Source organism: Podarcis liolepis (assembly GCF_965112155.1).
Source record: "Podarcis liolepis genome assembly, chromosome: 6".
Taxonomy (NCBI): Eukaryota; Metazoa; Chordata; class Lepidosauria; order Squamata; family Lacertidae; genus Podarcis; species Podarcis liolepis.
In genome coordinates, this window is record NC_139559.1 from 9,233,370 (window position 1) to 9,260,359 (window position 26,990).

General features: G+C 45.6%; 1 long non-coding RNA gene across 2 annotated transcripts; it reads right to left on the reverse strand.

Moving 5' to 3' along the window:
• Positions 1 to 365: 365 nt before the first annotated feature.
• On the reverse strand, positions 366 to 22,109 carry LOC310708950. 2 transcript variants are annotated; one of them, XR_014527250.1, is made up of 6 exons: positions 22,032 to 22,109; positions 20,703 to 20,793; positions 18,262 to 18,332; positions 17,445 to 17,563; positions 2,719 to 2,784; positions 366 to 420 (listed from the first exon to the last, which is right to left on the reverse strand). It is a non-coding gene; the product is annotated as an uncharacterized lncRNA (long non-coding RNA). The 2 variants fall into 2 exon arrangements; XR_014527251.1 differs by lacking the exon at positions 366 to 420 and having other exon boundaries at positions 2,619 to 2,784.
• Positions 22,110 to 26,990: the final 4,881 nt, after the last annotated feature.

A 26,990-nucleotide genomic window follows, 5' to 3' on the forward strand; every position in this document is an offset into this window, starting at 1 on the left:
GACACCTTTGGTAAAGGCTGTTCTCCAACTGGAGTGCTCACAGGCCAGTGTTTCCCAGTTGTCAATGTTTATACTACATTTTTTTTTTTAGATTTGTCTTGAGACCATCTTTAAACCTCTTTTGTTGACCACCAGCATTACGCTTTCCATATTTAAGTTCGGAATAGAGTAGCTGCTTTGGAAGACGATAATCAGGCATCCGCACAATATGACCAGTCCAACGAAGATGATGTTGAAGAATCATTGCTTCAATACTGGTGATATTTGCTTTATCCAGTACACTGATATTAGTTCACCTGTCTACCCAAGTGATGTGTAAGATTTTCGGAGACACTGTTGATGGAATCTTTCGAGAAGTTGGAGACGGTGTTTGTAAGTGGTTCATGTACAATAGCTTTGCAAACAAGCATTTTGGCTTCCCTGCGAATGTATATATATAGATATATATAGAATGTATATAGATAAATGTATCTATGTAATGGCTCACTGGGAAAGTCATATAAAATTATTCCAGTATGGATTTGCACCATTCCAACTTTGTTCTGTTCAGGAAAGTAATGGCAACGAGGGAGGGGGAGTCTGGGGTACAGGCAGCCATAATCTACGAAACCTGGGATCATGTTCACAGCAGCCTCTTGCACAAGAGATAATCACTGGCACCCTGGCAGATGGGTGCCAGACAGCCAGTCATCCCAGGAATGGATTAGGTTCTCAGTCAGGACAAAGGAGTGTGATTACCTGACTGGGAAACCCAGGAACTTGTAAACAACAACAAAAGAAATGATAGCGCCCCCTGGAATTCCACCACGGACAGAAGCTAACTAGAAAGTCTCTTGAGTAACAGTTAGGTCTAGGGCATTGTGAAGGATGCAAACTGGTGTCCAGGCTACCCACAAAGTAGCTGTTGGTGCCATTTGCAGCACAGGAGGGATGGGGAAAAAGAAGGACCGTGAGCTACTGCCAGAAGCAGTTCAGGTAGGGCAAAGCTGCACTGCGCCCCTTACTAGGATGGAGATAATGAGATATGGGGCTGTGTGGATGCCCCAGCAAGAGTGCTGGATGGACTCCACAGATACGGCCCCACGGCCTCCACCTGCCTCAGGCGCCCCCACCACTCCCTCCCAGTGCACAGCAGCAACACCACTGTCAGGAAGTGAATGCTGTGGCTTCACCCCATTGAATGAGCTGCTTCTGGCTGCAGCCACTGCAAATGATGATTCTCCACCTCCTAGAAACTGTCTGAACGGTGCTTAACTTTGACACTGCCTGGCTCTGTGGCACCAAAAGCAAGCAGTTTAGCTTAAGCTATGTTGCACACTCTGCCTAATGCAAGAGCCGGCCCCAAATGCATCACACTGAGACTTAATTGCATTTGTTGAGCAGGAGGTTCTCTCAAGAAGGCCAAAACTTCCCTCGTAAAACTAAGCCGGGCCTTGGTGGTTGTTGACGGTCTCTTATAGCACAAGACATCCGCCAGGTTTTATTTTACACAACCAGAAACCACCGCCATCGAAACAACTTCTGCTCATGCACACACACCAACCCACGGTGCTCAATTTCCTACCCCTTAATTACTCCTACAGGTCTAATTATTTGCATTTCACACACGCTCCTGTCTTAGGGTGCAGACAGTTGGAAGGAGATAGAATTCACCCTTGTTCTCATCTCCTTGCTAAGAGTAGGTAATTATCTTTGCATTCCTGGAGGAATGTTACAATAAATATGGCTGTCATTTTTCATTACTGCACAGCGAACAAAGAAAGTGAAGAGAACAAAAGAGAATGTGATTATGCTAACCTGTGTATGGGAGCGCGTGTTTGCTGGGGATAGTGATGAAGGGGGCTTTATTGCTATTATTTATTTGGTACACAAAGGACTGGGCAGCTGTGTTGCAAACAATCGCTGATACACTGGTTGTTGTTTTTTTTTAAAAAAAGAAGTCATCATCATCATTATTCATTCATATATATATATATATATATATATATATATATATATATATATATGAGAAACCGTGCGGATTTAAGACCAGAGTTTAGGTTGACTCGAGCTACACAAAACTGAGTAACTGGAAGCTAAGCTGTGCCCTGTATATAAGTAACATTATTGTGTGGTGTCACAAATTGTGCTTGCTCACAACTTATGCACCATACACAGATGTTTTTTCTTGGTCTTTAAGGTCCAAAATGGAGATGATGGAGTGTCTGCTGTACTGGTCCTGTCCTGCCTTATGAAGTATCAGAGTCTTACTATGTTCCTAAAGCAGGGATGTCCAACAGGTCAACCGTGGGATCCCGATCCCCCTCCAAGTGTTAGTTTCTGTTTATGCCACTGGTGCAATGCTTGAAGTCACAAGACTCTGTTTTGCATTCCAGAGATGCCAGGCTATTGGAAGTTTCACGGAAGACAGGAGACGGATGTGATGTTACTGGTTGCCTGTTCCTTTGTTTTCCAGTTGCTCTCTGCTCTCACAGAGAGATGTATTTTCTTTTCTGTCTGTGTAGTTAGAAATAAACCTCTTTGCAATGTAGCTCATATTTTCTCATCCTTCCCTGCGTGCTGGATACTCGGCGTAATGAGGGAATGTGCCTGGAGGAGGAGCTCAACAACTTTGGCTCCCCCCCAAAATCTCAACAACTTTGGTCAATCCAATGAGTAGATCATTGCCAGATTTGTTAAAGTGGGAGTAGATTGCAGTTTCTTGGAAGTTGGACATACCTGTGCTAGAGGAATCTTCCTGGGAGTTTACCCATGCCTTTGCTGGTCACAAATCTGGTTTTAGATCTGAAAGACCAAGGAAAAAGTGGAGGTGTATATTCAAGGTGTAATTCAGCAAAATTTGTGACTTTGCACATTGGGTTAAACCACAGAACCTAGGACTTGCCAATCAGAAGGTCAGCGGTTCGAATCCCCGCGACGGGGTGAGCTCCCGTTGCTCAGTCCCTGCTCCTGCCAACCTAGCAGTTCGAAAGCACGTCAAAGTGCAAGTAGATAAATAGGTACTGCTCTGGCGGGAAGGTAAACGGTGTTTTCGTGCGCTGCTCTGGTTTGCCAGAAGCAGCTTAGTCATGTTGGACACATGACCCGGAAGCTGTATGCCAGCTCCCTCGGCCAATAAAGCGAAATGAGCGCCGCAACCCTAGAGTCGGTCACGCGTCCCCTCGATCCTAGATTACTTAAACTAAAAGGCTAAAACTAGCCTCTCTAAGCTTCCTCTGAAGCTGCAAAGGGATGCATTCTGCTGAACTCCCAAACGCGAGGAAGGAAGAATAATAACTAGCAAATATATCATCTCCCAACATCTATCAACATCCCTACGCCGCTTGACATGTCAGAAGCAGCAGCCAGCTCAACGTATTTCCAGTGTGGCAGTGTGGGAAGAATGCTGGCAGACAGCACTGGGAATGTCTACCACTTCCTGGGTTCACAGTTAACTTGTCTGACACATACTATTCAGTTAGTTTACCTTGGTAGGGTATTACTTTCTTATCTCCTTACATTAATTGATTCTACATCCCTTAATAGCTCAATAGCTTATCAGGCTCTTCCACTCAGTAGACCTACCGAATGTCTGGAGGCAATTAGAGTGTCATTTTCAGTAATAACAAGTTTCCTCGAGAAGTTCCTGATGAGCCAGCTTTATTGCTCAGATTATAAACTGAAGCCCTGTCCTGTTATGAACACAGGTACAAATTGAAATGACTTCTCGAGAGCAACGGAAATCTCCCTGTTCCAGCCCTGGAAAGGGGATTTCAGGCTTTTACGTTGAGGGCAGCCTCTTGTCTTGCTATCCCCACTGGCCACCAGACTTTCCACTTCATATCATTGTGTAGTCCGCTTCCAATTTTCTGTCAGGTGAATGTCATTTACAACCCTGGAGTTTCTGCGACAAAGTCCCTAGCTGTGTTCATTCCGTTCGTTTCTACCTCAAGGGTAGCGGGGCTCAACATCACAGTGTAATTATTATCGCCCTTGTTCGTGGTTGCCAATCGCATGGTTAAGTGTGAAGTCGGGGATATAAATACCCTGCCTTCAGATTCGCATGTTCAGTTGGCCAGCTGAGAACTAGCAGCTTTAAAAAGGAAAAAGGAAATAATTCTAATTATTTACTCTGTGACAGGCTTCGTTCCCACCTCTCCCCCTTTTGCTGGAAATGAACAGCACCGTGGTATTTGGGTCCAATCAAACCGGATTTCTGATCTCAGCTTGGGGGAGCAAAGAGAGAGGTAGACAGAAGGATTACAAGCCCTTTATTGGGATATAGACAAGATTAATGTGTTGGGAAAGCAGAGACATCACCTTGCCAACATCACCTTGCCACCTTCCCATAGCTGGGAAAGCTATGGTTTTCCCAGTAGTGATGTATGGAAGTGAGAGCTGGACCATAAAGAAGGCTGATCGCCGAAGAATTGATGCTTTTGAATTGTGGTGCTGGAGGAGACTCTTGAGAGTCCCTTGGACTGCAAGAAGGTCAAACCTATCCATTCTTAAGGAAATCAGCCCTGAGTGCTCACTGGAAGGACAGATCCTGAAGCTGAGGCTCCAATACTTTGGCCACCTCATGAGAAGAGAAGACTCCCTGGAAAAGACCCTGATGTTGGGAAAGATGGAGGGCACAAGGAGAAGGGGACGACAGAGGATGAGATGGTTGGACAGTGTTCTCGAAGCTACCAGCATGAGTTTGACTAAACTGCGGGAGTCAGTGGAAGACAGGAGGGCCTGGCGTGCTCTGGTCCATGGGGTCACAAAGAGTCGGACACGACTAAACAACTAAACAACAACAACGTGTTGGGAGAGCAGGCAACAGTGTATTTTAAAATATTTTGTTGCAGTTACTTTTTAATAAAAAGTACCAGTGTATCGGTGCAGATCAAGCATCTTCATCTTCTCCCCACCCCCAAGCAAAGGTGATTTGTGCCTCTGGTATTTGCATATGCATTGACCCACTTAATTGTTTATAACAAGTCACTTAAGTATAGAAGTAATTGAGTTTGGTCAGAAGTTTTGTCGCTGCTGAGGAATAATCACAAGTGGTCTGAAATTGTCTCGGCAAGACTTCTGAAACCTCATTGAAACCAGAGAAGTTTCACATCTTCCCTACTAGGTTATATATAGTAAGGAGTTCCTTGTTAGTCTGTGCAGCTGCAAATGAGTGAGAAATTAGAAGGGTAGAGGCCAGCCAAGAGGCAAAAGTTCCCCACAGGAAAGACTAAAAGTGAAATACACAACAAGAATAAGCAACGGTTGCTGGCTTTACCCATAGCTTAAAAGGTGAATTGCACAAATTCATAGGGAAGGTTTTATTACCCATGAGAACAACCAGTAGTATAGCTCTGAATATAAGTTGCTAGCAAGTTGGTAGGTAAACAATGGGAAAGGGTTGACCTGGGTGAGAGTTGTTGGGTGATAATTGTTGAAAACAGGATTCTGGACTAAAATTGGGGAGGGTTACCAACCTTTTCAGCCCTGTGGGGATCTTTGGGAATTTTAGAAAGTGTTGGAGGCGCCACTCACAAAATGGCTGCCCTTGGGTGTGACGCAACACAAAATGGCTGCCACATCTAAATGAGCAGAAGGGACAGGAGCACAAATGGTGAAGGCATGTCTGGGAATCTCTTTAAAATGGCATCGGGGAGGATTTCAGCTGAATCAGAAAAGCCGGACATACGGCAAGTTGGAGTGTGTATATATATATATATATATATATATATATATATATATATATATGCAGGTTTTGGTGTCTTCGGGTGTCTTCCCGTGTAAGAGTTGGGGTGTCTAGGCGACGTTTCGACGAGGTCTCACTCGTCATCTTCAGGCTGGTGCTTTCGGCTTCTTGTTAGTAACAAGAAGCCGAAAGCACCAGCCTGAAGATGACGAGTGAGACCTCGTCGAAACGTCGCCTAGACACCCCAACTCTTACACGGGAAGACACCCGAAGACACCAAAACCTGCATTCCTGTACCCGTGAAAATCTACGAAAGCATATATATATATATATATATATATATATATATATATATATAATCAAAGAAAAACTCCAAAACAATTTTTTGGGAGAGGAGATGGAAAAGGGCACCTACACCAGCCATTGCTGTGCTCACCCACAGAGAAAATAAGCTATTGGATGGGTGGGTAACCAATCCTGGTATCCAAGGTAACTATCTGGTGCCTCCCAACCCATCTCTGCATCCAGCCAGTCCATGACAACCTACAATGAAGTGCATCTAGCCATTCAGTTGGAGCCAGCAGGGCACTGCCACTTTTGGAGAACAGTTGGGATCCACCAATGGTATCGATTCCATTGGCACTGGATTTCAGCCTATAGGTTTCCACACATGTCCTTTCCATTCATGTATTTTTAATCTTTTGTTGGAAGCCGCACAGAGTGGCTGGGGAAACCCAGCCAGATGGGCGGGGTAGAAATAATAAATTATTATATTATTCACATGAAGTTAATCAAAAGCCAAGTTCCTTCTTCACCAACAAAAATTGCAGTATTACTTCCAATCAGACTAGGAAGGCTGGGCCAACACTCTTTGGGTCTTCACATGCGCACAAAATCTGGTAAAGTATTATCACATGCAAATACCAAATCTGAGGATTAGAAGTAGTCCCCCTCACCTACTAAACAAATTTCACCTTAAGCAATAATTTGCTCCAGCTCTGAAGATAATTGATAGATTGCTTAATAGCGGCCATTTTCCACTGTAATGAGAGAATCATACAGTACAGTGGATGCTTGGGTTGCAAACGTGATCCATGCGGGAGGCATGTTTGCAACCCACAGCAGTCACAACCCGCAGGGCCGCACAGTGGCGTAGCATGGGGGGTGCAGGGGGGGCCGGGCGCAACATCTGGGGGTTAGGGTTAGGGGGCGCAAATCCACGGGTTAGGGGTGCAAATCCATGGGTTAGGGGGCGCAAATTACTTGCCTTGCCCCGGGTGCTGACAACCCACGCTACGCCACTGGGGCCGCATCAGTGCACACGTAGGTTGCGATTCGGCGCTTCTGCACATGCGCAAAGCGCAATTTAGTAACCCATTCCAGTACTTCCGGGTTTCAGCACGTCCGTAACCCAAAAAAACACAACCTGAAGCATCTGTAACCCGAGGTATGACTGTATTACATCAATAGCAAATAGCACACACGTCAGTTACTACATTATTTTTGTTGGGTTGTTGAAATAGCATACATATATTATTACTCTTTGTTGTAAATTAAAATGTCAGAACTATTTGTGGATGTTACACCTAAGAAAAGATCCATCTGACACCCAGATTATCAGTATGCAAGAGCCACAAGGGTGTCTACTGGAACCCGCCATGAGTGATTAACCAATGAGTTAAAAAATAAATAAATGCAATTCAGTTAGTATTGAATGCTGCAAAGCTGGTGTCAAAAGCTTGGCTTCTTCACCAATTTGCAAGGTAGTTCCAACACACTGGGTCCTCTCTCCCTTTTTAACGAACAGCTCAAGTTTATTTATTTAATTTCATTGTCACCTTTTCATTCTCAGCTGATTTTCTTACCAAATCTGTGCTTTGCATTCATCTCCCCCCCCCATAAAAGAGATATCTTGTTTTCCTATTCTCCCCATCATCCCCACCCTTCGATGCAGCTGCCTCTCCTGATGGTGTTATCTTGTGGGCTGCCAGATAAATGTTTCCCATCCATTTTTATTTATTTTATCGATATTTTCCCTCTGCCCATTCATCCATGGGCATTTAACATTCTGCCAAAGAAAAGATGTAGAAATCAGACTCATATACGCCTGCGTGTGCGCATGTGGGTGTGTATCATGATAATTTACAACATTTAAATAGTTTAATATCTGTCTTGTTCCTGTCGGCACAAATATTAAAATACGAGTCTCAGGAACAGAACATTTTGTGCACAAGAGAACTTCCTTCCTTCCTCTTCCTGTTCATTTTCATCAGAAATGCATATAGACTTCAGAACCAAACTGGAAATTGGGCACAAATTGCACAGTGTAGTGAATTAGAGACTTCCTGTCTTAACTGCGGCTAACCACAAAAAGGATCAAAGGACCTGTATCTTGGCTTATTAAGATGAGATATGATCGACCAGACTGGTCAGAGATGCTATCATAATGGTTTGGTTTTGTTATAATAATAATAATATTTTTTATAGTTACCGTATTTTTCGCTCCATAAGACACACCTAGTTTTTAGAGGAAAACAAGAAAAAAAAATATTCTGAACGAAACAGTGGATGTATAATTTTTGTGGTTCATGCTGTGGCCATAAACATGTGATTTGACGGTGTGTATGGGGTAGCCCAATGCAAAAATCCTGAGGATCCACGTGGATCTGTGCTTTGTAACCACATTTTTGCACCATTGCGGCTCCACAAAACAGTGGAATTTTTTTTGGTGCAGGCTGAGGATCCATGGGCTTTTACCTCCCCACTCCCAGGCAGCTTCCTTTATTGCTAGCGTCCCTTATCTCCCTCCCTGATCACTTGCCAATCAGCTGCTTCCTTTCAACACCCCCTTCCCTTTTTCAAAAAAAAAAAAAAAAAAAAAGCACGATCTGCTTTTCACCCCTGGGCAATTCAGCTCCAGGGACCACGCATTCGCTCCATAAGGTGCACAGACATTTCCCCTTACTTTTTAGGAAGAAAAAAGTGTGTCTTATAGAGCGAAAAATACGGTATACCCCACCCACCTTGTCAGGCATGCTAGTCAATTTTGGTGCTGAATCGCCCGTTCCCAAGTCTAGAAAAGTCCTTGCTACAGCTTCTCCTGTTGAGTGGAGGAGCTATTGTAACAAGACTTTTCTGAGTCACTCTTTGGCACTGATCCAGTTGGACACTAGTGTCGTGAATTCTTCAGGTTCAAGCTCAGCATACATGATAACAGGTGTTAATGAACTCCTCTTAGTCCACAGGCAATTAGGATACCTGTTCAACCTCTCATAAGGTAAGAATATACATGGATTCCTACTGTAGCTTTACTGTAAAGAGTCCTCTCTCTCTCTCTCTCTCTCTCTCTCTCTCTCTCTCTCTGTGTGTGTGTGTGTGTGTGTGTTTAAACTGCCCATATAATTTATCTCATGTTTGCTAAATATTTAAATTGAACTCAAACAGTGTGACCACAATATCCAGCGATTAAAATTGTTTTAGAATGCAGTTAGCTCTTGACTTCTTGTTAAAAGATTAGGAAGCGATGATATATATATTTTTAATTTCAAGGGGGAAGTTGCGGAGGGGGGGAGGAGTGAAATGTGTGTATATGTAAGTGCTAATAAATTGCTATTAAACAGTATTAATCCCTCCTGCTTGAACAGAGATAATGTCAGCTATTGGTACTTAACCACACAATTTATTGCAACTGCCTTATCTTGGGTTAGTGCTTTCTCATTCACACATAAACTTGAGATTTTGTTCTGGGCCATTTTTTTAATGGAGTCCTTCCATTTTTTTTGAAAAAAATAAATAAATCCAAACCTTAATTTCTTCTTCCCTCATCTCTTGCTGGGCTTTGCATAAAAGTTTAATTTGGCTGAGACTCCTTTTTAAAAAATCATTTCTGTTTAATGCTTTGCAGATTTTCTGTCACCAAACTGCCCGTCCTTTTGCACAAAAGCCTGAGGAGTGGTAATCACCAGCTCTTTCCTGCGCTTGCAGTAAATGTCAGGTTTTCTTCAGCTGGATTTTGGGAGGGGGGGTTGATGGGAAAGGATATACTTGCACTCCTCTTGGCAAGACAAATTAATCAGCCTGTCTTTAAGAACTGCTGGCACAAAGAGTTCCAACACTGGCGCTTTCTTGGTGAAAAGGAAACTGGACATGTTGCAATGTGAGGAGTTAGGTACTGCACCTGGGACTACCTGAGCATAGCTGTCAACTTACAGATTTGAAAATAAGGGACCAGCAGCCTTGAAAATAAGGGATCAGCAGCCAAAATAAGGGATTTTCCGAACACTGGTATGTTCAACTTCTGAGCCCCTCTGAGCCAAAGGCAGAAAACCCAGCCAGCAGCCAAACGAAGCCTCAAGCGGTGGTTCCCACAGCACAGCAACCCGGCAAAGGGGATGCAGCAAGGAAAACCACCGTCACCTCTCCGCTGGGAAGCGCTGAGCAAAAGCGAGTCCCCAGGCAACGCAGCCGATTTGATTGGCACAAGGCATGCAAGCTCCACCCCCCCAGTCGTTCTTAGACTCCTTATTGGGTGAGCAACACAGCCTAGCAACACAGTTGGAGCCTCCCTCCTCCCTGGCCGACAGGGAGGGAGGGAGAGGAGCTACTTCCTTTGAAACCCGGGAAATTTAAGGGCCGTCATCAATAAGGGACCGCAGCGGGACACAGCGCTGGGATAAGGGACTTTCCCACCAAATAAGGGACAGTTGACAGCTATGTACCTGAGGCCTATCTGGCAAAGATTCAGCCATCACCTGGTTCAATAAATTGTGAATAGCTCCAACTACAATCTGGCCCCATGATGGAGCCCTCGCAAGACCTCTTCACCACAAGCAATAGGCACTCTTATTCTTTAAATGGGCTGTTTTATTAAGATATTCCACAGATCCTGTTTGGGTGCAAGATTTGAGGTAGAAATGATTTCATAAACAAATGAATCTAGGTCAGGGTATCTTTGCGGTTTTGCAATTCGGCCTTAAGAGATGCCATCCATATTGAGAAATGGTTTCTCCAGCAGGTCTTAGCAGGCTGTCAGTCACACAACTAACTTCCAGCTTTCTCTGCACATGTGAGGGAAAGAGGCTTATTTCCATATCTTAATTAAAATTTCTATTAATCCCATCTGAGGCTTTGTAACTTCAGGATGCATGCACAGAAAATAATAGCATTATTATTTCTGATAAACACTTGAGGCAGATTATTCCATAGGGTTTACCATGTCTTGTGTTGATGAACAGCGGCGACAAATCTGTGTTACAGGACAAGAGTTTAGAAAGCAGACATTGTGTGTGTGTGTGTGTGTGTGTGTGTGTGTGTGCGCGCGCGCGCGCATTTGCATGTGCGCAAGAGTCTGGAAAACTCACGTGCACCACAGTTTGGTCAGCTGTGCTGGATTGCACATTGATGTGCACAGTGGGTACATGTTGGCAGCGAGTGCGCATCAGAGAAGGAGATGGAAGAGAAATGTATGGCGTTTTCTGTTTAGTTGTCCTCTAGCGTCAAAACGTCCAGAGCCAGCCCTGGATTCTGTGGATGCAGGGAAATGCCTGGCACGCCCTGTTTTTGGACCCATTGCCCACAGGGCACAACCAGCAGAAGAGAAACATTCCTGGACTTTGGAAAGAGAATTCTGCAACATTCTATGGCCCTCATCTGCCCTTCCAGAGAACATAAGTGTGATGGCCTGGGATTCGGACTCAGAGGCTGAACCTGAAGAATCCCAGCCTGCACAGGCGTCCCCGCCTCCAGAACCCGCTGAGCCGGGGCTGGGGCCTGAGCCTGAAGGGTCCTCACCTGTGCTGGATCCTCAGGTGCAGGCACCAGCTGAGTCTGCTCTGGCCCCTGAAGTGATGGAGGACCCATTGCCTGCAGGTGCTCCACTCTCAGCCCCATCAGGGAAAGAGGAGGTTGCCTCTGGGTCCGGTAACCCTCCAGCCTCTCCTGAACTGCAGAGGCTCAGGGCAGAGAGGCGGTGGGAACTAAGTTCCTGCAGGAGGAGTGCTCGCCTCCAGGCCAGGAGAGGCGAGTCACCTGTGGACCTTTGCCTCGGGGCAGATAAAAGCCAGCCAGCCCCAGTCCCAAGTTGCAGGAGCAACGTTGTTGCTAGCCTGTTCCTGCCTGCACCCTGTCCTGCTCTTCTGCCAGAGTTCCTGACCTCACCCGACTCCCTGCCTTGGACCCAGCTACAGCTTTGACGGACAGCCTCCATACCGCACCATCAACCTTGGATTGGACTCGGAGCTCGCCTCTCAGTTAGCCCCAGGACCAGCACAATAAGGTTCCTCCCTCAATCAGGGGAGGAGGAAGGGACAGTGGGGGTGGTCCGCCCCGGGTGTCACCACTGAGGGCGGGTGACAAAATGCCAGGCGGCACTCATCGCAGGGCCTGAAGTGTGCCCAAGCTATGCATCTCTCCTGGGAGTGACGCAGTGACGTGGGCGCCCGCAGGCTCTGCGCTGCCCCAAACGGTTCGCCCGCCGCCTCTCCCTCAGCTGTAGGGTGGCTGAGTGGGAGGAGGCAAGCAGGCTCCTCGGAGGCCCCACAGAGCATCCTTCCCCCGGCTGGCCCAGCCCTGTGGGCAGCTGGACCCGCCCCCATGGGCAGCTGCCCCCGCCCCAGGGTGCAGGTCACATACACTGCCCCTGGCATCCAATAGGCTTGCTCCACCGCTGCCATCAATGACTGATGGCATAGCCCTGTTTTCTTCAAGATATTTTTGGGGAAAGTCACTCAGATTTTTAAAGGATCAATGTTGAGCTGAGGCTACATGTCTTAAAGGCACTGATTTTCCTCAATTCAAATAGCACAGGTGTCACCAACCTTTGGGGGTCTCTAAGCATATTTGCATACTCGATAAAGCATTGTGAGCTTTAAAGGAATTATATAAAAAAAACCTCCACTGCAGTCCAGCATACAGGGCAACCTATTCTACTGGATAATTTCAGGGCAGGGTACCAGGTGCACCCATAAGTGCTATACTAGCAACCTCTAAAGCAGCATAACAGAAATGAATAAAGATTTATTTATAAACTAAATATTTTATTTTTATGAAGTGTGTGTGTGTGTGTGTGTGTGTGTGTGTGTGTGAATTAATGCATGTATGTATGTCTATGTGTAAGGTACATCTGCAGCTCATAAATGTGAGGAATGTGGGCCATAGAATCCAATACACAGCAGCAAAGCGACTCCGTTATTAAGTCTGTAATTGCCAATAATTAATTTGCTAATTGCATGCAACTAATCTGTGTCCTTTTTGTTTTATATCAATTAACAGAGTAATTTTTTAAAAAGCAATCTACTTGATAGTTCCTCACTGGCAGACCTAGCCCAGCAGAGCTAATGAAACAGGGCAGCCCCTTTAACTAACCTCATTAGGATCCCTCCTTTTGTTGAACGTCCTGGAAGAAATAGTTAATTCTGCTGCAGGAGAGCCTTTGATGTTAAGAGTGCTAATGAGGGGACTGAGTTGCTCTGATGATGTTTGTTTAGAAGGCTGTTTTGCTAGTCGCAGTGGAATTCAGTAGTTTTCCCCCTCTCCTCTCTATTTCTGAAATCTTGGTACAACCAGATTAATTCCCCCCACCCTCCATCAAGACGTTACAGAACACTGCATAGCTGACGTGGTCACTAATCCATTATATATCTTCAGGTTTTATGGGGAAAGCAGTTTTGCACCCACCAGCCATCCATGAGGCGTGTTCCAAATTTCCCATGCCCCCAACAGCATGTGGAGGGGAGAACTCAACTCTTCTTTATGTCTCACAAGTAGTATCGTTTTGTTACTGTGGTTGTTAGTTGTTGTTGTCGTTTAGTTGTGTCTGACTCTTCGTGACCCCATGGACCAGAGCACGCCAGGCACTCCTGTCTTCCACTGCCTCCCGCAGTTTGGTCAGACTCATGTTTGTAGCTTCGAGAACACTGTCCAACCATCTCGTCCTCTGTCATCCCCTTCTCCTTGTGTCCTCCATCTTTCCCAACATCAGGGTCTTTTCCAGGGAGTCTTCTCTTCTCATGAGGTGGCCAAAGTATTGGAGCCTCAGCTTCAGGATCTGTTAGTTACTTGTTACCAAAGGTCTCCAAGTGACTGAAAACAGTAAAGCATCACAACTGTCTGCTGAATCAGACCAATGGCCCATTTAGTCCAGCATCCTGTTCTCACAGTAGCCAAGCAGATGCCTGTGAGAAACCAAGGAGCAGAAGACAAGCACAACAGCCCTCTCCCCTCCCTGTCGCGAATTCTTCGCGGCGCTTTAGCAGAAATGCTCAGAGTTCCAGGTTCTTCAGTGCAGTATATTTATTGTAAGCTATATAGAAGAGTTTGGATTTGATATCCTGCTTTATCACTACCCGAAGGAGTCTCAAAGTGGCTAACATTCTCCTTTCCCTTCCTCACCCACAACAAACACTCTGTGAGGTGAGTGAGGCTGAGAGACTTCAGAGAAGTGTGACTAGCGCAAGGTCACCCAGCAGCTGCATGTGGAGGAGAGGGGAAGCGAACCCGGTTCACCAGATTACGAGTCCACCGCTCTTAACCACTACACCACACTGGCTCTCTACAGGCTATAATACACGAGCACTTCATACAGTCAAACAGAGTACCTGGCTGCACCTTAAGGCAAATAGGAAGACCTCTAACTCTCTCTCTCTCTGACCACACTCCTCTACACCACCACCTTTACTGCTGGACAGGTTTCCCTTTTAAACCAATGACAGCCAATCAACTGACAGCACATTACTGGTGAGTCATTCTGACCCAGCACTTCCATAGAAAGTATTGCAGGCTGATGGCATCAGCCAGTTGCATCAGCTAGCAAACTCAAGCCTGCAGACTTACTATCTCACACAGCATTCTGTGATCCCAACACTCTCATGGTTTCAAACAACTAGGAGTCACTGGCAGCCCTCTCCTCCACCATGAATTTGTCCGATCCTCTTTTAAAGCCATCCGAGCTGGTGACCATCACTGGGGGAGTGAGTTCCACAGTTTAACTATGTGCTGTGTGAAGATGGACTATATTTCATCAGTCCTAAATCTTCCAATATTCAGCTTCATTAAGGTCCGTGAGTTCTTGTGTTATAAGAGGAGAAAAAAACATCTCTATCCACTTTCTCCATGCTATGCATAATCTTATAGACGCCTATCCTATTGCCTCTTACTCACCTTTTGTCTAAACTAAAAAAGTCCCAAACACTGCAACCTTTCTTCATATTAATGCCATTGGCTAAACAGCATTTCCCCCTCTTTTAAACAGCACCCTTGTTTATTTGCTTGCCTGCCATTTATCATACTGGAGTTGGCGTGGCTGCCTATCAACAGCCATACAAACTGCAGGGTGACGACAGCCTTACATTTTTATGTATATAGGAGGAAAGCAGTTCGAAAGCAGCCAAGTGCAAGTAGATAAATAGGTACCGCTCCAGCAAGAAGGTAAACGGCGTTTCCGTGCGCTGCTCTCGTTCACTAGAAGTGGCTTAGTCCTGCTGGCCACATGACCCAGAAGCTGTACGCTGGCTCCCTTGGTCAATAAAGCAAGATGAGCGCTGCAACCCCAGAGTCGTCCGTGACTGGACCTAATGGTCAGGGGTCCCTTTAACTTTACCATCAAAACAAAGAAACCTCCGTAACAGGAAGCTTTGGCAGCACAATAGTAACATTAGTAACGCTAGTTACTACTTCCATCTGGAGTAATTCTTGCAGACAGGGATGGCCCTAGGACATTCTGCTTCCTGGGAATGAGGGGACGGCTCTCCATGCTCCATATACAAAGAAAAACTAGATGGGCAGTTTAGCCTTACTTCGTTGTTGCAAATGGGGCAATGTCCTCTACAGCACGTGCAGGGGGCATCCCAGCTTTGAGGGTACACCACATGGCACACATAGCTCTGTCCTTCAGCTCCTTCTCTGTGCCCTCTGCCCCTCAGCATCTGCTGCCTGTGGTAGATACCTCTCTCTGCCCAATGGTAGACTGGTCTTGCACTGTGATTGTTTGTCAGCTAGAGGAGTTCCTCTAGGGCTCAGCCAAAGTTGTGTCCTGGCAATAGCCTATCCTTCACTTCCAACAATACCTCTTGGTTCTTTGGGTGGAGGGTAGAGAAAGATGTGCAACTGTGCATAGACAGCAGCCTAGCATACAAAGGCGAAAATTGCATTCCTTGCTCTGCCCAGTTTTGCCTGTGGCTCCACCCTCCACTGGAATATGGCCCCCAGAAAGGAAGGTGGCCTTTGGGCTGGAACAGGTCCCCAGGCCCTGTGTTACAGAGTACAAGAAGAAAGCAGCCCCAAGCAACTTATAATATAAACCTTGGCACAGGGAGGGAGCAGGGAACAGAGGAAGGAGAAGGAACTAGGTCGGGGTAAAAATGCGACTGGGAAGCAATCTATGATTGTTTGGGGTGCCTATGCTTAGACTTGGTTACAGGCTGAGGTACAGTCATATGGCCTGACAACAAGGAGGCTGTGCCAATAACAGCTTTCTTAATGACTTTTTAATGAGTTCCACGGTGAGCTGGCAACTTTCTGGCTCATGGCCAATGCTCCTAACCACTACTCCACACACAGCAAATTAGTCAAACCCTCCCAGTGAGAACTGAGACCACATTTGCATGATGATCATTACTACTGATGGCAATCAAGATCTTTTGTCAATTTCTTGACACCTAGTCCCACCCCTAAAAAGATCTTGTCCTCTAATCAGCAGTGGCTAGCTCAGACTAAAGGTCACCATTTCAATTTCCCATGGTGCCTCTGAGACAAGCTATACGTGAGGCATTGTGGGGAAATAAAAACGGTGTCTCCTGGCTTCCTGATACTTATTGGAGCAACTACCACTACTTACTACTACCACTACTGGAAGGGTAGATGGAAAAAGAGGGCAGTGCTCCTATACCTTTAATAGTGAGAAATTATACCTGCTGAAATTCCCTCTTCTACATTACTATTAAAGGTGCAGTAGCTCTGTCCTTTTCCCCCTCTTCCCTTTTTTTTTGGGGGGGGGGCATATTACATTGGAAGGGGGCAGAAATGTAGGATAGGAATCACCAGGTGACACTTCGTTGATGATCTCCTCAAACCTGCAACTTGCCATGCTAATTCTCATGGAGAGGTAATCCTATGACTTAACTGTGTTGCTTCATAGTTTCAAGATACTGTCCCTGAGTCCTTTTTTCATGGGGAGTTATTGAAATCTGCTTGGAAAAATTCCATAGAGAAAACTAGCTTGTTAGAGAGTTGCCTAGCCTATGTTTCTATATGCAGGGAGAAGCATTCATGTGCTGTGTTTCCATGTGCTGGGAGAAGTAACTGCCTGTGTAAAAGGAAAGAACTCAACAGTGCCCATGTGCACCTGAACTGCAAGCCCTCCCTCACAACTATTCAAAACCTCAACTTCCATCTGCAACAGAATCCCGAAAATTGCACATGCGTAGCTGCGAAATGCAGGGGTGACTTTTTGCATCTTTTTGAACCTCCCAGATGCACGCTTCCCTCCTGTGCTTTGATGATCTGGCAGCAGATCTTCTTGCAGATGGAATAGCTGCTGCTGCATCCTTCGCACAACATCAAAGTCCTGCTGCCTCTCATCCGCTCCCTGCTAAGCAGCTGATGGGCAGGAGAGGACCCAGAGGACCTGGCAAAACCCTGCTGTCAGCTGGAGTTCCTTACTCCTGATGTACAATGTAAGTGGAATGCTCTTGTGGGAGTGCCTTTAAAAAATTAAACAGCAATGGTATTTTGTAAACAAGTAACCAGGCACAAAATACAGGGAGAGATAGAAAGGATAACTCACAGGGTTCCCGCTGCATTCAGTATTCAATATATATGTCACATTTGCTGTGACCTCACTTCTTACAAGCTTCTCTTGGCTTTTGTTGTGATGTTCTGGGGGAGGTCTATTCCCGCTGTGTTCTGCAGAAAGTGTGATAAAAGCAAAATAAACTGGGATATCAAGCCTCTCTCTTTCTCAGCCTCCCTCCCTCATTCTCTCTTTCTCACGCACACAAAACATACACTTCCAAGATGGATAGATTAGTCATTTTTTCCTCTGCCAGCAGTTTATGCGCTAAGGTTAAATGAACTGAGCGGAGGGTATGGTAGTGACATCACACAAAAAAGAGGAAATGTATCATGGGGGAAAACAAGAGCACAGATCCGCATAAAAACTGCATAGGATAATTTAGTCCATTTTAGAAATAATTGCCCTAATTTAAATTGGACCACAGTAGAGCTTAGCAATGATGAAGAAGAAGAGCCTGGATTTGATATCTCGCTTTATCACTACCCTCAGGCATCTCAAAGCAGCCAACAATCTCCTTTCCCTTCCTCCCCCACAACAAACACACTGTGAGGTGAGTAAGGCTGAGAGACTTCAAAGAAGTGTGACTAGCCCAAGGTCACCCAGCAGCTGCATGTGGAGGAGCAGGGAATTGAACCCGGTTCACCAGATTACGAGTCCACCGCTCTTAACCACTACACCACACTGGCTCACTGTGACGAGGTGCTGTTGATGGGCAACATCAAGTTGTACTTTGACCTGTTCCAGCCCTTCCCACCCCAGTCTCCCTTTAGCTTTAAACCAGACATCGGCTGCCCTTCAACAAGAGTACCCTCATCCACGGAGTAGGAGACACAGCAACCCTAGCAGAGGCAGGCTGGTGTGGCCAGACAGGATGGTCATCTGGAAAATCAGAAATAATTTGTCAAGTTGAGAAAAACATGCAAGCATGTATCCTTCTCTTCTGAAGGAGCGTCTCCACCCCCATCGTTCAACTGAGGTCCAGTTCTGAGGACCTTCTGGCAGTTCCCTCACTGTGAGAAGTGAGGTTACAGGGAACCAGGCAGAGGGCCTTCTCAGTAGTGGCACCCGCCCTGTGGAATGCCCTCCCATCAGATGTCAACTATCTGACTTTTAGAAGACATCTGAAGGTAGCCCCGTTTAGGGAAGTTTTTAATGTTTGATGTTTATCGTGTTTTTAAAATTCTGTTGGGAACCGCCCAGAGTGGCTGGGGAAACCCAGCCAGATGGGTGGGGTATGAATAATTTATTATTATTATTATTATTATTATTATTATTATTATTATTATTATCCCATGGCCACCTCTAGTCGAGCAGATTTCTCAAACAATATGATACCCTGCAAACCATGTTCAACAGAGATGAAAATGGAGTGTAGATCAGAGGTGGAAGAAACTGTTCTCTCGATTTCTCATTTTTCCAGCCTTAAGTTCTGTTGTCCACATTTCCACATCTCTTTGTGATGGTGAAAGAATTGAAGTCATCATGAAAATTCACCAGCACATTACTGCAAATGACTCCTAACATACACATTCTTTGCTTTGTGATATTGCCTAACATGCACATTTTTTGCATATCAATTTCATTTGCTTTTACGTTCTCTTCACAAACATTTTTGCATGTTATTTTCACAAACATTTTAATGCATGCTTTATCGCAGTATGTGGTGCTTTTCCCTCCATGTTACTTGACTGGAGAGCTGCATTGGAAAATTCAGAGAAGTGTGAATTTCAAAGGATAGCTGCGTTTCGGTTTGTGCGTTGTTTCTGAAAGTGCGAATGGGGCAGGTTCACCTTTAAATGTGAACTGAATCTGACTTCTCTCCCATTCGTGGCAGAGAGGGTGGGTGGAAGAGTCTGGATTTCCCTAGAAGCAGGTGCAAGGGGCCGAATCGCAGCTCCAGCTCTGAGCGTTGCTTCTCTTCCCTCCTGCCAGGCAGCATGTCAAGGAGCAGCTGAGATAAATTGCAACGCCTCCCACTCTCCTGGCCCATTTCTTTCTTATGAATGTGTAATGTATGCTAATGAATTCCTCACTTTGGGGGCATATGGGTAAGACATATAGATAGAGCCTAATCTTAGGAGGAGGAAGAAAGGGGCTTCCATGCTACAAGCTGGGGGTGGGCAGGGAAGGAGAGAGGGAGGGGTGTGTACTGGGTGTTGCCAAATAGACATTTGGGCCAGGGGGAGCAACACTGGTTGGTCTCGAGATTTACCGTATTTATTTATTTTGGAGGAAAGGAAGAGGAAAGCGCATGACTGATTTCTCCATGGAGGGGGGTGGAATGAGAGAGAGAGGAAAAAAATGTATTGCAAGGTTATGGAATAGAGGCAAAGATATTGTTAAAGAGAAAAGAGAGGAGGCATAAATTATTTGATTGATTGATTGATTTTTATTGATTAGATTTATATCCCACCCTTATTCCCAAAGGAGCCCAGGGCAGCATCAGAAAGTCTCCAAGGTGCCCCACCCCCTAGAAAGCATATTAAACTCCCTCCTGTCCCCTTCCATACCACCTCTGTCTCTAGAGGTGGTACATGGCCATCATGACTAGTTGCCACTGATAGCCTTCATCTCCCATGAATCTGGTCCAAACTGGTCCAAGTTGAAAGCCATCACTACATCTTGTGGCAGCACACATGGACACAGAACAAAAGAACATAGAAATCAAGGGTCATCTCCTGCCCACTGCAACACACGTTGCTCCTGGTTTCTGTGCTGATCAGAGCCACAGCGGAAAAGAACCTTGCAAGCACGTCCCTGATTCTGGAGTTGTTACACATCTAGACCAAGGAAGTTTTCCCACCTCAAAGGTCTTCTTCTCAAAGGAAGGAGTAGTTTTCCACAGGCAAGAACTGGAGGCATGGAGCCACTCTCCTTGCAGTTTGAAATAAAACAGGAAAGCCTACAGACACAAGAACCCCTTGCACATCACAACATTCCCAAAGGTCTTTCCCTCTTGTCCGTTGAGTTTCAAAACAAAATGCCTGCAGGCATTTGGAGAATACTAAAAAGAAGGCTGTATTTCTCTCTCTCTCTCTCTCTCTCTCTCTCTCTCTCTCTCTCTCTCTCTCTCTGTCAGATAAAGCCCAGTGATGGAGCCCCCTTATCCCAGCTGTGGTGCGCTCTGTGGCTGGTACATCATAATGACATGAAAATGAGACTGAGTGACACTGTTATTAACCTTTGTTACCTCAATAAATCACAGCAAACAGCAGCAATTACTCTGGTTTTCTGACAAATACTACTTACACAGCAGATCTTTCCCTTGTTCTCGGCTCTGACGCGCTCTGTCTTTTAACAACTGGAAGTGGAGCCACGCAGCTGCACACATATCAATTTGCTGAAAAGCAATGGCAATAATTGAGTGCTCTTTCATAATGGCCCATAACAGACTTTCGTACAGTTCTTCTCTCGCCGCATAGTCAACGGGTGGGTGGGGACAGGCGATGGAATTCCTGCAGTGCAAAGCACTGGCAGAACAGTTGTAAGATACACCCGTCAGCACCGCTTGATGGGGAAGCGATCTCCACGCAGGTGCCATAGGAATGGGGAGAGCCCTCAGCTCAGCTGTGCATCCCAGTTAAAAGGCTCTCAGGCATTAGGGCATGGGCTTTGGCTCAGCAGTAGGGCATCTGTTTTTGCACACAGAAGGTACCTCATTATCTCCAGGTAGGTCAGGAGTGTCCTCTGCCTGAAACCTGGGAGAGCTGTTGCCTGTCTGTCTGTCTGTATTATTATTATTATTATTATTATTATTATTATTATTATTATTATTATTATTTTAAAATTTGTATGCTGCCCTATACCTGTAGATCTCAGGGTGGTTCACAACATAAAATCACAATATGAAGGTGAAATATACTTGGAGTCGAGAGTGGATTTCATGCTCTTTATTCAGCTCATAGTGGTGAGGAGGTATGGAAGTTCCCCCGAAATGCCTCCTTTATATACATTATTTACACAATGGGCCCCACGTGATTGGCTAATTCTGGGATTCTCCTGTAGGCCAATCAGGTTACGGATTCACTTCCACCCAGAGTTGGATTGGGTGGCTCCTGTGGACCAATCAGACTGCTGCATTCTGGACCCTATTGTTCTAGGATTTGTTGTACAGTGGTACCTCGGGTTACAGACACTTCAGGTAAAAGGCGCTTCAGATTACAGACTCCGCTAACCCAGATATAGTACCTCGGGTTAAGAACTTTGCTTCAGGTTGAGAACAGAAATCGTGCGGCGGCAGCGGGAGGCCCCATTAGCTAAAGTGGTACCTCAGGTTAAGAACAGTTTCAGGTTAAGAACGGACCTCCAGAATGAATTAAGTTCTTAAGCCGAGGTACCACTGTATGCAGTGCTGTTTCCATTTCACTGCAGTTTGTCTTCCAGCAAAAACTATGTTGCTTCTCTCACTGTCCGCTGTGGCAAAATTACATAGCTTACTGAACTGATGTAACTAATCATGTAAATTACCATGAGTATAGCCAGGGGGCAGGGGGGCAACTCTGCCTAAATCGAGTAAATAAATAAATATACTTAACTAAAAGTAGAAATACTTGGAATATTTGAAATTGAAATAGTCACCAAGGTCACGTGGATGATTTTGTGGTGCATTCTAGCAACGCAACTGGCAAGCCAACTAAGCGATAGATGTGGCTCCTGTGAACTCACCAATCGCCTCACAGGTAGCTCAGTTCTGGAAGAGGACAGGTGGGTGTCCTCCCCGCCCATCATAGATCCTGGCTACGCCCATATAAATTACATTGTCATTATGTTATTCCACCCCACTCATGTCAATTTAAAGGAAATGCCATGCAAATGGGATGGAAATTTAATCAACTATGGACAATTTGCCAACTGATCATGTTCACTGGATTGATTTCCATTCTGAACATGGAATTGATAAGCAAGCATTGGCAGTTTCTGTTCCTACTGGAATTATCTGGCATCCCGACATCCAGACTACCTGTTTATATAGTGTTCATCCCAGTTTGCTTCCACAGGGGTTAAACTATGTCCAGTCTTTATTAAGTATTATATTGGATTTGTTTCCAGAGCAGTTACAGTGGTACCTCGGGTTAAGAACTTAATTCGTTTTGGAGGTCCATTCTTAACTTGAAACTGTTCTTAACCTGAGGTACCACTTTAGCTAATGGGGCCTCCCGCTGCCGCCGCACGATTTCTGTTCTCAACCTGAAGCAAAGTTCTTAACCCGAGGTACTATTTCTGGGTTAGCGGAGTCTGTAACCTGAAGCGTCTGTAACCTGAAGCATCTGTAACCCAAGGTACCACTGTATATGACCATGAGCATTCATCCTGATTTGATTGTATATGCCTCCCCATTAATCATTCATTCCTCCTGCACTTTTCAATAAATTTACCGTCACTTTCCTAACTGTGAAAAATCATTAAATGGGGGGGGGGGATTTGTTGAGCTGGGGCAAATGAGTACTTAAATTCCCGTGACACCATTTTCTTTCCACAAACATACATTTCCAGCCTGTGTTTGAACTTGTAAACCCACACAGAGCTACAAATCCCAGAGTTCCCTGGGAAGAGAGATTCCTTGTTAAACCACTCTGGAAATTGTAGCTCTGTGGGGGGGGGGGTGCGGTGAGGAGTCTCCTAACAACTCTCTGCACCCTTAACAAACTACAGTTCCCATGATTCCTTGGGGGAAGCCTTAACTGCTCAAAATGGTATGATACCGCTTTAAATATCTCGTGCAGTTGGGGCCTAAAACTGTTCATCCTCCCTCCCATATTAGTTCAGCAATTTAAGAGTAATTATTCTGAAATGAGAAGCCCCTTCGACACCCTCTCAAAATATCCAGCGTTTGTTTTTAAATTAAGTAACTGCTTGCAGCAGTCATTGTGTTATTGATGGATGTTGGGAGGAGAAGTGGCCTCTGTTGCAAACCCGCTTGAATCTAATTTGGGAGAGAAAAGCTTTGTCATACTCATCTCCCTGTGACTTATGTGTTCAGAGTTGACTTTATTTCCCCCCAATCTTATTAAGAACCTATTACACAATGAACAGGGCTGCAGAGGATGTAAGGTTAGGGGAGAGCCAAGCTTTATTGCTGACTGAGGAGGTATATACACAAAGGACAGAAAGAGGGAGAAGAAACCAAATGGACATAAATCACCCGGCTTGTCACCAATAAGTCCAAAAAGCCTCCGAGAGTTATTTATTTTGCTGTCTCCCTTCAGCACAGAATCCAAATTATCATGGAGCCCAACAGCGGAAATGGAACTGGTGACTCACGTGGTCTTGATCTGAGCATGTGCATGACCAAAAGCCTGCAAAAACATATCTTCTTGCTTACGTTGCTCTAAAGATCATCAGGTACACCGTTGGCGCTGTATAAACCGTAGCAATAACATCATTCGCCAGCCATATTCCTATTAGACTAGACAGGTAAAAGTTAAAGGGACCCCTGACCATAAGGTCATCTCGCTTTATTGGCCAAGGGATCTGGCGTACAGCTTCCAGGTCATGTGGCCAGCATGACTAAGCTGCTTCTGGCGAACCAGAGCAGCGCACGGAAACACCGTTTACCTTCCCACCGGAGCGGTACCTATTTATCTACTTGCACTTTGACGTGCTTTCAAACTGCTAGATTGGCAGGAGCAGGGACCGAGCCACGGGAGCTCACCCCGTCGCGGGGATTCGAACCACCGACCTTCTGATCGGCAAGTCCTAGGCTCTGTGGTTTAACCCACAGCGCCACCCGCGTCCCAAGACTAGACAGAGATGCAACCTATTCTAGGCTCGGCTCACCTTGGTTTCCCTTTCTTTTCTTTAATAGCTTTAAACGGAAAGGAAAGAAATCTGATTGTAAAAGGTGAAAAAACTGGGAATTTTTTTTTAAAAAAGAATAAAGAAAACTCTGGATGACCATGGCTTTTCTCAGATGTTAATAATAATAATAATAATAATAATAATAATAATAATAATAATAATAATAATACTGAACAGCCAATATGAACAGCTTGGCAGGGGGCTGGACTCGATGGCCCTTGTGGTCCCTTCCAACTCTATGATTCTATGAAGAAGAAGAAGAAGAAGAAGAAGAAGAAGAAGAAGAAGAAGAAGAAGAAGAAGAAGAAGAAGAAGAAGAATTTGGATTTGATATCCCGCCTTTCACTCCCCTTCAGGAGTCTCAAAGCGGCTAACATTCTCCTTTCCCTTCCTCCCCCACAACAAACACTCTGTGAGGTGAGTGGGGCTGAGAGACTTCACAGAAGTGTGACTAGCCCAAGGTCACCCAGCAGCTGCATGTGGACGAGCAGGGAAGCGAACCCGTTTTCCCAGATTACGTGACTACCGCTCTTAACCACTACACCACACTGGCTCCAGTGTGTTAATGCTTCTGTCAAAAGTGGAAAGAGTGCCAGCTGGAGCCTCTCCTCTCACTGTCAGAATGTGGACATATTGCATGTCAGGGGGAAGGTAGCAAATGCGGCAGGGCAGCATCCCCATCTGTCACCAACAGAGACATTGCAGAAACAAAGGTCCAGGCTTTCCCGGGGAAAAGAGGCCTGATCCAGAGTGAGAGCCTGACTTCAGCTCGACTTTTTCAAAACACGGCTCGCCTCGTTTGCAGCCACATGGACGTATTCAGGGCTGGCCCCGGGGGCAATGTGGTCAGGCATTTGCTTATGGCCCTGGGGCCACAAAAGGGCTCACTGCTCTACCCTGGCTGCCCCTCTAATTTTGCATAGAGAATCCAAATCCAGGGGTCAGCCACTGGTGTTGCCAACATTTGTATTTCCTGGTTCCGTACAATGTGAAGTTGGGCAGCTCATAATGTTTGCCACCAGTGCAGGGCGAGGATTTTGACCCTAAAAGTTGTTCTCTGGTTTGAGGTTCTCCTTCCTTGCCTCCTTTCTTCCTGCCTGCCCACCTCCAAATCCCTCTATATCTTAGAATAGAGGGATATCTCCCTCTTCCCCCCTCTGCTGTTGCTTCGCATGCTGCTGTGAATATAAAATGGGAGCAGGGAAGACATTATTATTATTATTATTATTATTATTATTATTATTATTATTATTATTATTATTAATACCCCACCCATCTGGCTGGGTTTCCCCAGCCACTCTGGGCAGCTTCCAACAGAATATTAAAATACAATAGTCTATTAAACATTAAAAGCTTCCCTAAACAGGGCTGCCTTCAGATGTCTTCTAAAAGTCTGGTAGTTGTTTTTCGCTTTGACATCTGGTGGGAGGGCGTTCCACAGGGCGGGTGCCACTACCGAGAAGGCCCCCTGCCTGGTTCCCTGTAACTTGGCTTCTCGCAGCGAGGGAACCGCCAGAAGGCCCTCAGCGTTGGACCTCAGAGCTCAGAATAAACCATTTTATGTTATGTTAACATATTTCAGTTTTTCTAAGCCTTCGGTTTTTCTCCTTACCACTATGGGGAACAATTGGCCCTACTGATGTTCCTGGAGTCCCAGCCCCATGGACAAGGTATGGGACATAGGAGCCAACTCCTAGGGGCCAATGGGGCTTCATCCCCTCCATAAAATATTTGAAGGGGTCCCCACCCCAAAGTTGATGGGCATTGCCATTCAAATGGTGTGCATGCACCGCATCATGTGATCAATTATGTAGGACGGGTCTTAGCTGTCCCCCCCATATTGTATTCCAGTTGGCACCCCTGGTATGGTATGATGGGAGCTATAGTGCAACAACATCTGGAGGGCCAAAGGTTCCTCACCTCTGGCTAATGTCCATTGACAGAATTTCACTATATGAATGGTCTAATCCAGAGCAGGGCAGCTTGCAGCCTCCACATTTTGCTCCATAACTTTCTTATGTTGTTGGGCTCCAGGTCCCATCAGCCCCAGCCAGCATGGTGAAGGTGAGGGATTATGGGACTTGTAGTCTACAAAAACTGGAAGGCCACAGATGCCTCCCACCTTGCCTGACCTCCGGTAACCTCCTTGATTTATGGCTTTCTCCCTCCCTCCATGTGTCTATTTAGTTCAATTTCTTTAATGTCTCTCCTAAAGGCACAAGGCAAGGTACCAAAACTTTAAAAAGAAAACAACAATAATAATAATTTTAAAATGTTCATGCACTGTGCAAATGGAAGAAGAGCCACAAGACAAATATCTAATTGGTACAATAAAAAAGGAAGGCTACCAAAAGGCACCGTTGATTCCATGGCATGCCATGGGCAGAACCCTGAGTGCATGGAAAGGCATTCCTCACTGTGAGTCTATTAAGCCCTTCAGCTTTTGCCATTGACTCTCAGCTGGGTGTGGATTGTGTTTGGAGCGTCACACAGAGATATGCAGAGACCTGCTCCTCTTAGGTATATAACATTGTGCTTGACTCATCTCTGAGTCAAGCTATCCAGCCTCCTGAGATGCTGGTGTCAGCACTGGATTGTTAGGCAGACAAAGTTGATCCAGACTTGTCTCACTGCAGAATCAAGGCCAGGTGTTGCCAGGGAGCTCTGGATGGATAGATGGAGATGCAAAGCCTGGACCACGCAATCACAAATATTGTTGTTGTTTAGTCGATGAGTCGT